At 44.1% G+C, this 14,540-nt stretch overlaps 1 long non-coding RNA gene across 1 annotated transcript; it reads left to right on the top strand.

Annotated features, from left to right (window-relative positions):
• Window positions 1–8,776: 8,776 nt before the first annotated feature.
• On the top strand, window positions 8,777–12,688 carry LOC130600898 (uncharacterized). Its single transcript, XR_008972550.1, has 3 exons — window positions 8,777–8,894; window positions 8,989–9,177; window positions 12,586–12,688. It is a non-coding gene; the product is annotated as an uncharacterized LOC130600898 (long non-coding RNA).
• Window positions 12,689–14,540: the final 1,852 nt, after the last annotated feature.

Here is a 14,540-nt window from a genome sequence, read left to right on the forward strand (position 1 = left end):
GATGCAATGAATTTTTGCTGAGTTTTGTTATAAAAAAGCCAGAGGACTGGTTGCTATTTACTACCACTCTGATAGGATCAAAAGCCATGGTGTGGGGTAAGTGCAATGCCCCGGCACTTGCTTGAGCTGATTCATCTCCCACAAAATGTTTCAGATTTCAGTGGGACTCATGGATGATTTAAAACTAAAATCACTGCTGTACTTGCTCCCTAGGTCACTGCCAAGGGCCCTTCACTTGGCTGCGTAGGTGGCACAGGCAGTCCAGGACTCGAATCACTTCCCTTTGCTCCAGTGTGTGGCACAGCTGCATCAGAGAATAGTGAAATTTCTCACTTTCAAACAGTTCAGTTCAGGCTTTGGTGTTAAAGCAATCAATGAGTGACAGCATTTCCCTGATCCCACCACTCAGCACTCTGCTCTAAAGCAGCAGAAAGCTTTATCCACAGGAGCAGACTGTGACAGCATGTCTCAGCTCTCTGCCTTGCTCTTAGGCATGTCTCACATTGTTTCTGCAGAGTTTATCAGTAGTATTTTCTGTTCCTCTCCAGCAGTTACATGCAGAACTGGGTTCCCCAGAGAGGACCCCCTGTGCAGGGCTGGAGATCCAGTATGCTGTTCCTGTGCTGCTGGCTGCATGGTAACAATGTGAAAGAGAAACATTCACCTTCTTGTGTCACTGGCAGCAAGCTTATCCCACAGGGTCTTTAAGGTCCATAGACGTCTTCTGGGGCTGGAGTCTGAATGACAGCAGTAAGTGATGAACCGAGCACTGTGAAAAGGCTCAGCTCAGCTCTGGCTCCGATTGTTGGTAATGTATTATTTCATTCTTTGTTCAGTGTGACTGGGTGGGAGCTTGCGAGCCATGCTCCTGCTCTTGTTTTAGGCAGTGGACAGTGAGAATGAAAAGGCAGTCTCTGTCCCAGTGAAATAAATGAAAGGTGGTTCAGAAATTCCAGGTGTGTTAATTAAGCAGGAATACCTTAGTGTGGGCAGGAAGAAAGGTTGAGTGCTGGAAGCTAAAGAAAACACTGTGTTGGCAAGGCTGAGAGCGGATATTTCTCATAGAGCAAATCGCAGGGAGGGAGTTTTCATGGCTAATTTCTTATCTGTGTTTTCCTGCTGGGACCATTGCTTCCATGATTTTCCCCTTTTCCTTCCCTCCCTTTTCCCATTCCCAGCCCCTTCTGGTCTGATCTGTCTCTAGGGTGAAACCCCACCCAGTGGGTGAGAAAGTGCCTCTGCCTGTGTTCAGTGTGATGTGTGCCCTGTGTGCAGTGATTTGGAGCTGATGTTGGCTGTGCAGGGCCCCAGCATTAGTGGTGAAATGGATGTAATCTCTTATATGGCCTTGGTACATAAGTAGATTTGTTCAGCTCACCCAGGGGAGCAGGTCTGGGCCTCTCCTGTATGTTACACCAGGGGTAAAGATGAGCTTTACACGGTGTGAAGCCTTGCACAGTGGGATGGGGAATCTGTGCTGGGTTCACAAGGAGGTGCTGGCTGCTCACCAGCCCCATCCCAGCTGGGCAGCTGTTAGCAGCTGTTGCTGATGGGTCTGTCTCAACTGGCTTTCTCATGTGAGGCTCATCTGCTCTCCCTTACACTGAGGTTGGAGGAAGAGCACCCAGCTCCCTCACATGCTGTCTGAGGTGATGGACTGGCTCTGAATTTTGCTGACAAGGACTGTGGTGGAAGGTTTCTGTAGAGGCCCCAGCTCAGGGCAGGATTTTAGCAGGTGTTGAAGTCTCCCTGAGGCCAGTTTCCGGCAAGCTGAAAGCAGCCTTTCAGTGTTACCAGTGATGACATTGGATGAGAAAACATTTTCTTTTAAATAGTAGGTTCTTCAAAGCAAGATGTGAAAAGCAAGAAGACCTTCCCAAACTAGAAACTGCTTCCTAGAGTAGAGCACCGACAGCTAATGAAAGCCAGATGCCTTGGCCTGTCCCAGGAACAGGAAAGGGAAGAAAAGCCGACCTCAGCAGCCTGAAAATCTACAGTTACAGGAACTTGCTCCTGGATCCAGGGTCTCCCAAGCAATAGAGGAGTTTGGGAAGTGCATGTGTTTGTGACACTGAAGGACGGTGCATGCAGGCAGCAGAGGGGACCTGTACTGCTGACACAAACTGAAGCAGCTTCCAGCGGCTGGATTGCTTCCAGGATTTGCCTGTAGGGGAGGGAGGATGTTGAAAGCTGCTCCCGGGTACCCAGGGCTCTGTTGCATTAAACAAAGCTCTGGGGAGCCCAAGAGCCTGGCCTGAAGGCTTGCTGTTGCAAAAACTGTGTAGGTGCTCAGGGTCCTTCCTGGATGGAGACAGCAATTAGGAGCTGAGCTGTGACAAGCTGCTTACACACCATCAAAGACAAGCCCAGGTTGGCCATTCATTGCCCCTTACAGCTTTCATGTGGTGGTGCCAGTGTGAAAGGCAGTGCCCGGTTACACTCCCACGGTGTGTTCATCCTACCCTTCTGCGTCATCATTCTGCAGGAAAAGTGGTGGGAGTTGTATGTTTGTGGATGGAAATACATGAGCACGGCAGAAATGAGTCTGACGCACTTTCTGAAGGACCAAGGTCACCATACAAGTGTGTGTATATGCAGGAATACAAGTCTAAAGTAGGCGTGTGTGCATGTATAAATGTGTACACTCATGTCTGTGCGTATATACACACTCAAGCAAAACTGGAATAGGCTGGAAAGTACCTGAAAGAGTTACGAATAGTACAGTGGGCAAGAGAAGCAAGTGCCCCCTTTCCCTGGGCTCCCACAGCCAGCCCAGCTCTGCCAAAGACAATGGCAGGAAGCCAAAGGGAAAGAAAGGGATGGGGGGAGGCAAGTTAGGCTGGGCATCCTCTGATTCACAGTGGGAGTACGGAAACACAGGGGTTTAAGTCTTTTTCATGAGCCTTTCATCTGGACTTAAAGGGCTGGTACAAGCCATGCTCACTAGCCATGCCCCTGAGCTTACACGCAGGCCTCAGACTGTGGATTTGATCCGGTCCTGCTGCTTTTCTGGGTGGAGATGAAACACTGATTTCCTCTCAGGAAAGTTCATCTCTTCCTTGGAATGGTTAAGTAGTGCTGACAACGCATATACCTTCTGGGAGGAACAAGAGAAGAACAAACCCAGCCAGTTCCAGGTTTTGCAAGTGGTGCAGACATCAGAGAATACTCTTTAGTAATGAGAGACTGATAAGCACTTTGTTACAGCTGCTCAGTGCATGTGCTTGACTGATTCTGAGGTTGGTTAATTCTGCCCTGGTGTCCTGGTTCAGACCACAGGAGGATGCCAGATCCAGGCAGCCACAAGTCTCTGTGTGCTCTGGATCTGGCTCATACTAATGCTGTCTGAGAGACGGATCAGCACAGGCAGCACTTGGCATGGGGAGAGCCTCTTCCTGCTCCTCTGCCTGCCCCAGCTGACTCTTCTCACTGCACCATCCTGGGCTCAGCTGTCAGATTTTGATTAACAAGTGATCCACACCAACACCACACAGGTTCTTCAGTTACAGCTGACTCCTAAAAGGCACATAGTCCAGTAGACTCATGTACGTTATTAGTAGTGCAAGTCCAGCAGAACAAGCAGCTCTTCATCATATATGGCTTCCGCCAAGATACCATAGCACAGTTTCCACTTCATGGCAATTAACACAGTCTTTCCTGTTCAACAACAGGAAGCACTACTGTCACAGATAGATAGGTCTGCATAGTTCGAGAGGTTCTTATTCCAATCTGGAAACCCCAGAAAATTGCTATGCCAAAACATTTTTCCTGTCATTTAAGCATGAATAAAAATAAAATACTTCAGGAATATTCCATAAATGGTTAATCTCCCCTTGGTTTTCTTCCCCCTTATCCCTCCTGAATAAATATAGCAAGCCTAGTAACATGCAGGTCTAGTATCAAGCACATACTAGTGACTTTGAAATTAAATAAAAGTGGGATTGGTCATTGATGGTATTGACGGATACCGATGGATATCTGACAATGCTTCTCTATATATCTAGATTTTTGCAATTTTTGTCATAAATGAAGTACCAACTTGTATTGTTTTATACAGAGAGGTCAAATGCAACTGAACCTTTCTTGTGTACCCTTGTACAGGTTTGAGGAGTATAAAAGATATGAGTAAGAGGGGGAAGATCTGGCAGAACCTAATCCCAAACTGTTTTCTTTGCCTTGTATCTTACCAGGAGAGTCACTGGGGCAGATGCCTGGATTTAATGTGAATTATTTTAAGCCTTTTTTTGAGGAAGCTGCAGGAGCACAGCTATAGTCAAAGAACTTTTCAATGCCATCATCACCAGCAACAGGTATTTACTGAAAAATCAAGTGAACCCTTTTCTAAATATGTAAGTAAAAGACTTGCAGGCTGGTAAAGCATGAGAAGTGGTGTTGCTCAGCAGGCTGGGCACAGGACTGAGTTTGAGATGACCTAGGTTCAGCACTTGGCTGTGCTGTGGACCTGCACCCTTTGACCTTGAGTTTAGGTCTTTCTCTCTTACCCAGCCTCAGTGTTTGTCTAGCTTTGTTATCTGTGGGAATTACTAAAGATGATGAGGTTAAGCATCAAAACTGTAAGTCAAATGAGCTATTGGGGAGGGAATGGAGGGCTGAAATTACCTGAGTTTCTTCTAGCTTTGCTGCTGTCCTTCCAGGTACTGACTCAGTAAAGTCCTCCATGGTCAAGGACTGGACTTGGACTAGACTGGACAGGTTGCACAGATACAGTGATCCCTGGTAGCCCTGGCTAAATGGGAAGAGTCTAGCCCTTCCGCTGTAGGTCTGTTGGTGGAGCAGGCCCTATTTATTCATATAGTTGGGTTCAATTGCAAAGTCTTTGCAGCCAGGACTGTTTTCAATCTGGTGGCTCTGCCCAGAATAACAGGAGCAGGATGTCAGTGGGAGCCTCTAGAGCTTCTGTAGCACAAAACCTGATCAGTCCCTAATAGATAATGTTTCCTGTCTCCAGCTTTTAAGGGAGCCTTGTGAGCCAAGCGGATGGAACTCTTCCTCTGTTTTACTGGTTGCGGTCTCCAGTTCAGGCAGGTATAACAGGGAAGAGCCTGTTCTGCTCCCTCAGCTCTGGATGCTCTCCAGATGCCACTGGGGAGACCTGATGGCTCCTGAGAAAGAAAATATGCCCACAAAGGCTCAATGGAGTGATTACCAGCTATCCCACATGTTGGGAAGCCAGTGCTATCTCTGGCTCTGCCCTGATGAAGCTAGGTACCAGCTGGCAAAGGGCCAGGCCTGGGCAAAATGGTTGAGCAGAGTGCGACAAGAGAGCCAGAGGAAGGAAGTGAAGTCAGGCTGTGATCCACGCCAGATGCATACTCTAGACCTCATTACCCCCTGACCATGTGCTGCCCTCATCTGCAGCTACAACTGCTGGGGAGATGCCAAACATGGCAAGGATCAGGCCCATTCCCAAAGCTCTCTTTAGCCCTTTCCGCAGGACCCTGTGCTGGCTAAATGGGTAACACAGAAATCTCCCTCCATGTCAGATATAGTGTAGTGTTGAAGCATGGTGATTTGTAGAGACTGGTATGATCTCTCCTGGGCTTGGTGGACAGCCAAGGCTGAAAATGTTGGGTGGGTAGCAATCACAGAAAAATATTTGCATTGTTTATGAGCATATGAAGAGTCATGGGGTTTAAAGGATATACCCACCCAGTAGAACCAGTAAGTAGTTGCTTAAGACAGTCTACTGCTGGGACAACCAAATCATGGCTTCAGGGAAAAGAGGGGAGAAGATCGTGTTCCCTGCTGGCAGCAGCCTTCCCTCTGTCCTGAAATCCTACAGGACCAGGAAGACTTGGGCTCCGATCCTAGGATCATGGTTGAGGAAAGATGAGGTGAGCTCAGAGAGGTGGCTCCACAGGAGCTTCTGACACCAGGAGATGAGGTGAAAGAGCTGGAACTTGGCTTTGATATGACTCTTAGTAGCACTGATTTGTTCAAAGAAGTAGCAGTTGGAAGAGAAGGGAGCAGAGCAGACACAGCTGTGGGGTAGGAGGCCAAAGAAGAAAGAGGCAAGACAAGGGAAGACCACTGCTAGGACACTAATTCAGCCAAGACAGCTGCACATCTCCTGGTGTGTTGTTTTGGTTTTTTAAATCGATTTTTATACTAACAGACAAGCTCATTTTTATTTTTTTTTAATGTTTCTCTAGTTCTGAGTCATTTCCTGGGGGGCTGGAAGAAAGCAGCATTTTTCTCAAACCTTTAAAACAAAGTTTTAGGGTTTGGGTTGAGCGTCCTTTGTTTCTTTCCTTTCAGTGAAACAGCTACATTTGAAAACTGTAGCTTGAAAACCAAACCCAAAGGTTGACAACCCCAAAACTTCTGCCAGAGTTGCTCTTTGCTCACAGAAATGGGTGTCCATAATGAGTAGGCCAAAGCAGCATACAGGGTGAAAGATGAGACCTGCCGAAGCAGCCCGGCACCAGATGGCTGTGTCATCATATTCACCCGCAGAGGTTGATGCTTTTCCCAGCTCCTACACACGTCACTGGTGTTGGTGTCTGTCTGCTCAGCAGCATGCTGACCTTTCTTTTGGTTTACACATCAAAACGGACTGCTTTGGCTGTGGTTTCTAGCTCAGTAAACCACAGGCATTTGTACTGTAGTGGACATAGCTGGCTATAGCCTCCAAAGCACCATGTATTAGTAGATGCTGTGGTCTGGAGAAGCCTGGTGTGAAACAATGGTGAGTCTGGATCTTTTTTTTTTGCCAGAAAGCTGGAAGTACAAAGTGTTAGTTAGGTCTTTGACTAATAAAAGTGGACATCTGCAATCAAGCTAATGTGCTAGAGGCTGGAGCCTAATTGAAACCAAAGAAGCAAAGGGGCTGCCAGCCTCAGAGCAGCACACATTGACAATTAAGAGATGCTTTGGCTTTTTGAAAATAAACTGCAAATAATCACCTTTAAGGAGAAGTCATATCACCCATGAGGCTCCCAAGCACCAGTTCTGTCCTGTCTTGCCTGTGGATTTGGGACAGAAGAACTACCAGCAATGGTGAAACGAATGGCAAAAACCTTCACTCCCACATCAGTGGGTCCTGGACTCATGTTGTGGCCCTTTTTGTTACAAATGTCCTGTAGTACTTGGTGTCCAGAATGTTTTACACCTAGTTTCTTGACAGAGAAGGAAGAAAATATACATTTTCAGAGTTATTGCTTGTATGTCACACAGTTGGCATGAGAAGGACCATTGCTCTTGCTTAGGCGTTGGTGTAATTAAGCAGGAAGTCAGAGGTAGTGCAGTTACCTCAGATCCAGAGAGGCTTATCTCACTGCAATATTTAGCCAGTTATCCTCCCTAAATAGTATGCGATGAAGCCGGTAGTGGGAGAAAACTTTTAAAGGTATGCTCAGTGATACAGTGAATATGGCAGAAAAATACAAAAGGTATGCTGCGACCATGCACAAAGCAAACTTGATCCTGCCTCTACCCCCAGTTTGTCATGACTGTCTTTCATGGCACTGATGCTTGCTAGGATCCTTAGCACTTCATGATGTGTAGTAACACCTAGAATTAAATGCTAGCCTGAAGCGCTAACCCTTGAAAGCCAACAAGCACATGGTCAACATCAGGCGCCTGTAAAATACAGCCTGGCTGTTGGAAACAGCTTAATTTCTTATTCACAACAGATTGTATTAACCCATTCTCAACTAAATTGGCAAGAGGCAGTGATGTGATGTTTTAAAACAAAAGGAAGCAAGCGGATACTGGTGACTAATTTCCTCCAAACAGCATCATGTGGGTCATCTTCCTCACATCTTGTTTGTTCTGCTGATTAGTCTTTAGGTAGATATTCATATATCAACTATTATTTTTCCTCTGTGAATTGTGGTTTTCTGCCCTGCTGCAAATTCAGTTTCCAGTGTTACTGGGAAGCCAACTGCTTTCTAACTACGCAAAAGATGAACTGTGTTTCCTGCAACTTCAACGTCTCTAATGCTAGTGGTTGAGTAATAGCCGGACACAACAGTGTCTTCTGTAAGGAAATATGCCAACAGTTGTTGCTTAGAATTGAATAAAAGTTACTCCTTTTTTTATAGTAAAAAAAAAAGTGTTTTGAATGATTTGAAGCTGCAATAACAGTCCTTTCCAGTCAAAGCTTACTCTTCACAACAACAGGATGCGCTGCTCTATTTAAGCAAGTAATAATATTGGTTTTAGTCACTACACACACTTTGCTTCCTGTTGGGGGTATTGCACAGAAAACTAGTTCATTGAGTACCAGATAACTAATTCATTGCTTATTTACAGATTTTATATACAGAGATGTTTTCCAATACCATCTGTGTGTAAAGAAAATGTATCTTTGCAACAAGCTAGCATGATCTGTTTATTGGCTGTATGAGCTACAACGAAATTAAGGAGAGCAGCCTCTACAAGTCTGTGTTACTTTGTTAGGATTAACAAGGCTGTGTGTATTTAGGATCTCTATGCTTCTGACTTACAGTCAGAAAAACTGACTGTCACAAAATGTTCATTCTGGTTGCACAAGACCTTTCACCCAAAAACTCCCAGTTGCTTAAAAGGCAATTACTGGGAGCAATGGCAAGATCTAGCCTACGGGCTTCTGCATTTGCCCCCTGCTAATGATCTGCTGGAATTCTGTCATCTCACAAAACATGAGCACAGCAGCAGTAATTCTAATGTCTGTCGTTGCTTCCTTACTTATATTAACAGTTTATTTCATGGCTGACTTCCCGTCTTGCTAAGTTAGTTTCTCCATGTCAGGCTGTACTAATGAACAGAGAACAGATTCTGACCTCTCTCTTTTCCAGGGGAAAAAAACACAAGCTCAGCTGAAGTCAATGGAGCTGCTCTGCTTTGACCCGGGTGTAAGGAGGATAAGCAGGATCCTCATCTGCCTTCAGGTAAATGCCCTGGGGTTTTTCTTTCAGCCAAGCAAATGCTGCTGCTGACATTCTCCTAGAAGCAATTAACATTTCAATCATCTTCGTATTTCAGCAATGCAGTTCCTGTCATAGCGCTGAAGCAATAAGACATGACAGGCAATGCCCCATGCCTCCAAACTGAGAGGCTGTAATGACATCCCGAGGACTTCCCTTAAGGTGGAGGATAGGCTGGACCACCTTTAGAGAGACACTGGGGAAGGAGACGCTTATCAAAGCTGGTGACAACTTTTAGCATGCATAGGTAAACCAAGGCTGTGCAGTGGTTTCTAGATTTTTAGAGAAATGTATATTTTTTTATCTATCTGTATGTCAGTGGAGGGTGTTTAATCAGAAAACTATCATCATTTGCAGATCCAGGGTTTTATTCATCATCTGAAGTCAGACTGAACATCTGTCAGCCCAGACAATTGTTTTAACATCTTCCTGCTGAGCTAGCCACTGCTGGGAAGAGGAAGGTGGTGTTAAGACACCATCTAACCCTAAGGGACACATTTCCTTGTCAGTGTAAATAGGGAGCCTCCTTTCAGTCCAGCAGAGTTAGAAATAAAACTGTGATCAGAATGGACCGTGCTTTTCCCCAGTGCCAAAATGGGAACTGGGTCACACTAAATAGTGCACATAAAGGGGAAAAGAGGCTCAAGGGGAACGTTGTCACTGAACTTCACCTTTATCCTCTTGTCACATGAATTACGGTCCCTGAACACTTCAGCTCAAACCATGTTTAGCTCCTTTATCTCTTACACCCCTTCACCATCCTGTTTGTTCCTTTGGCCAGGTCTTTCACTGCAGTTAATTGACCTGGTTTCACTGATTTCTGTGAAGATCGGCCAAGCCTCTCAAGCTGGAGAAGTGGGTCACCATGCACCATGTACACCAGGGCTTTGGGGGGAGGTTGCCTTGAGTCCCTCTTAACTGAGGAGCCTTTTTGCTGACACGTGAAGCTGCATTTTCTCCTCTATTTCACCAGACTATGATGCTTCCGTAGAAGGAATGCCTGGGAAGTGGTGTGAGGAAAAGGAGGGTCTGGTGACTCAACATCTGTGCAAACCCTACATATGTTGGTTCAGATAAATTTAACTCCAGACTTCTTCAGTTTGAGAAGCTTCAAACAGAAAACAAAACCAGCAGATTGTAGCTCCCCAATGAAGGGGTTATTGCCAAACGGATGCGCTGCATCAAGCACTTACAAGAAACAAACTTATCCAAGAGGGAAGAATAATCCTTCTGTTAAAATTACTGCAAACAAAACTGTGAATGTTGCCATCGCTGTTGAAATTTGACAGAATGGAATTTCCACCCCTCAAAAAACTGTATTCTGTCCAAAGTGGGAAGCAGAAAGCTTTTTATTTAATTAAAAAAAAAAATAAAAATTAAAAGAAGCTACAGGATCTACCCTTCAAACCCACTTTCTTTTTAGACCAGGCTAAAATTATACTTAGAGTTGTATTAATTAAGCTAAATGATCAGCTCTGAAGAGACCCAGTCCAGAAAAACAGGAAAGTAACTTAGTGGACAATTTTATTCATTGCAATGGAAGTACTGGACTGTTTCAAGCTAAGCACCAGATTAAGTACTTAAGCAGTTCAGAGCCAAAATTCATCCAATTTCTGTAAGATAAAAACCAATCCCATTTCAGTGCAACTAGTGTGTTTTATCAGCTTCCTTTTGAAATATAGACCATAATACCAATTTGTGAAACAGACACCTCCCAGGCTGAATCACAGAGGTGCTTGGAAATGGTAGTGATATTTGCTACAAAACAAAGGATCCCAATGAAAATTATGTGTTTCACACAGGAAGTTTTCCAGTGTCTTCCTGAACTTGTCAGACCTTCCTCTTTTGCTTTTCAACTCTGCAATGCAAGGTGGTAATGGCTATGGTTAGACTGAAAAAGGATGGCTAAGTGGAGCAGCAGACACTTAGAGCTACCTACCACTCTTGGTTCACCTATTCACCAGTGCCTTCACTACAGGATGTACCTTTGGTGACAGTAAGAAGCTAGCAAGCCCCTGGTCTAGAATGCAGCTCTGGCATTTAACATGATCACTGAAAGCCTTGCTGGTGCAAATCAGGCTGACTCAGAGGTGTCTTCTCTTGATAATCAGTGCACACAGATCAGTCAGCCTGGTCACTGCTCTGAAGGGCTGCGAGGCGTCATGTCCTATGGTATTTGTAGAATCCAGTCTTTATTACTTGCTAACAGACTTAAGCACTAAACTTGTTTTACTACTGAATGACGTGAAAGCAGTGAGATATTCATATTCTCTGGTTGTGGGAGAGTAAGGAATGTGTCCTTAGCTGTAGGACGGTGCTCAGCAAATCGTGATGGTCACAGAATTGTTCCAATTACACCATCAGTATATCTATGATTAATACGCGAAAGCCAAGGCAGGCAAACATATGCTTTGGGTTTTATCTTCTGCACAAACCTCTAATCTTTCCTCAGGATATTACCACGTAGTTTATCAGGACCTTGGCACTAATTTTTAAAACCTCAAGATTTCAGCCAAAAAGATCTGGCCATTTACTGTTTTTCTTTCTTATAAAGGCAGTTGTTGTGGTTACCTCATTAACTATTTAGCATCCTGCAATCAGCTTAGCTTGGCAAAACCTCAGCATTGTAAACCCTGAAGGGAAAATATCATTGCTCTCCCTAACTGATACATTTTGGTTAGTAGAGATTTAAAAACAACAGTAACAAACCCTTAATAAGATATGGTTGGCTAGAAGATACAAAATAACTATTAAGCTGATTTACATCTGTTTCCTTTTGCATTTATTTTGCCTTATCTAATTGCATACTTAACATTAATCTACTATCACAGTAACTTGGATTATTCTGTTTCTGTGTTTAGCCTCCATGTCACTGTCACTGAATTTCATTACTGCTACTTCACTAGCAAATAATGAGTGTCTTTTCAGTTATATACCAGACTCCTTCAGTCAAAGTGATTAGCAGAATGTCTCTTTAAAAACCTCTGTCAGACAGAGGTATGAAGAATGACTGTGCTAGCTCTAGTCAGTTCTGTATTGCCAGGGAGTTCAGATGTGTAGAGTCTGGTAATTATATATAAAGTAGGATGATATTCTGAAAAATTGGGGGGCAAATCTGTGGAAAGCTTTGTATGCTTCAGAAAAAAACCCATCTTTTGAGCAAGCACATTTTCCTTAAAGTGCTTCATATATAACAGTGAATGTTGCACAGCAGGTTCAGCAAAAAAGGGAGAAAATTAATATACTTTTTAGTAGGATTGTAAATAATTTTGGTTTTTTTTTTTTTTTTTTTTCCCTTTTCTGGCAAAGTTGAGTCAAAAATATGGTAAATGTTCTTTCCCTTTAAAGAAATGTGAGAGGCTCTTCTACTCATCATTTTTCAATGTTGAGGTGCAAAGGGCTCACTCATGGGGTATGGGCTGGGGTAGGATTGGCATTTTGCCACACAGCAGAGCACTTGCCCACCCACAGCAGTATAAGGGGCTCTCAAGGAGACCCTCTTAGCCATCCTGGCTGGCCAACATCTGTGGCAGGATGTGTCATCTAAAGACAAAATGGGGCCTGAAAATAAGAATATTAAGTGCTTCCTGAAAAGGGAGGGCTGACCTGAGCATGGCCCCTGTACTCAGTGTTGTGTTTGTTTGCAACTCTGCAGGTGCCAAGTGTGTTGATCATATTAGAAGAGGATAAACGCAACCTGATAAGGACAACTGCGATGTTCTGCGTGTTGGTGAGAATAATCAATTGCAAAGGAATGGAGTGCAGAGCCAGCAGAGCGAGCAGCAGTTGGCTGAAAAGGTATTGGGGCTGGAGTGGACTGCATGCTCAAGGCCAGCAGTGTCATGCAGCTCTTCATAACAAAAAAAAAAAAAAGAGTAAAAAAAGGCAACCATCATACTGGGATAGATCAGTGAAAGTGTGGTCTGTAAGATGCGAGATCATCCTACTATTCCACTCAGCATGAGTAAGGCCACAGCTGGGGTGCTATATCGATCCTGGGCTATGCACTTGAGGACAGTTGTGGTCAGCTTAAGAGGTGAAGAACAGGGATGACTCAGAAAGAGAAGTGACAATGAAAAGTTGAAGGAACATCTGAAGAAATGACTGACAGAGGCAGTGACAAATCTGTAAATAGCTGCTATGAAGATGAAAAGAGACTAATCTTAATGACAATTGCAGGAAAGGTAGTGGTGGGCCTAAATAGTAGAAACATATAGCTTGGAAATTAGAAGAATTGCCAATAGGAATAATGGAGGCACAATGGAATGAGCTGTCTGAGGTTGCCCCACTAGATGTATTTAAGAACAGGTTAAAACATGTTAGTTAGACATTGCATGGGTTTGCCTCCAAGCAAGACTGGGAGACCTCCTAAAAGGTCACTTGTTCCTATTTTTTTAAGCTTCAGTTCTTGGCTGTAATTGTACTGTTTTTTTTAAATATTAGGGAGCAAAAGACTTTTAAGTTCCCCTAGATGATGAACATCAGGGTTTGATCTTTCAGAAACCACAATGACTAAAAGCCATGTGTGGGAATTCCATTTGCCAGCAAAATAACTGAGAGCAGGGCACTCTCTCTGTGAAGCGCCACCTCTTCTCCTCTCAGAATGTGTCGAGCTAAAAAGTGCAATATTTGGTTTCAAGTAATGGCAACAGTTGCAGCGAGTTGGTGAGGAACATAAGCCAGAATGTGTCATTTCTGCTGCCTCCACTTGCTCTTCTCATAGAGAGGAGCATCTCTGCTCATCTTCTCTTCCCATGAATAGCTGCTTTTCCCATTGGTCCCACATGCCCAATCCATTCAGCCAGTGCTGCATACAGAGTACACTTGCACTTTCAGCAGCAGTTTTGGTAGCTTCATCTCTTCCCTCCAGATTCATTTTTGCCAGCATCTAGTGACAAGTAAAGTAACCCCCAGTAGCACCATGAGAGAAGAAGAGGGAGTATGTTCCACAGTTCAGTTCCCTGCTTCCTTATGCACTGATAAAAGCATGTTGCCAGAACACAGGTTTTATCCTGGCTTTCTAGGGAGAACAGGGAGATAACAGCTTAAAGAGCAGGAAGGGAGGAGCAGGTAATGCTTGAGAATTGGGTGATCTGGTTTCCAGCCTCAAAGGCACACTCCAGGTGAAAACATGGGACCTGCTTTTTAGATTTACAACTCTTTCAGTCAGTCCAGGGATGGTCTCAGACCAATGGCATTTTTTGTTTGTATGATTTGAAAAAAACAAGTTTGAATAATGTTGAGAGAAAAAAATCGATCCACCTCCAATAAGGAATAAAAAAACCCCCACCCTTTACACTTCTGTACTTGAACTTTTAACAAATTAAACAGGGAAAGAAATTCAAGCTGACTGTTAGAAGTTTATTCCAGCTGAAGAATATGTTTCAGAGTTTGGATGTGAAAACTGTCTTCATTTGACAGACAGCTGGAAGGGTACACATACTTCAATAAAGCACTGCTGATTTCTGACAGGCAGTCGCATGCATAAGCCTAAATATACCTTTCTATTTTAATTACATGACCAGTACTCATGAATGGGAGCTTGAGCTTTATCTCCACTGACCCTGAAAATCACCTGGAGGTTTATGATGAAATGAAGCACATGTTTTC

Source organism: Pezoporus wallicus, unplaced genomic scaffold, assembly GCF_028554395.1.
Source record: "Pezoporus wallicus isolate ANWC-B61680 ecotype Strahan unplaced genomic scaffold, APGP_CSIRO_Pwel_v1 contig_3952, whole genome shotgun sequence".
NCBI classification, from domain to species: Eukaryota; Metazoa; Chordata; class Aves; order Psittaciformes; family Psittacidae; genus Pezoporus; species Pezoporus wallicus.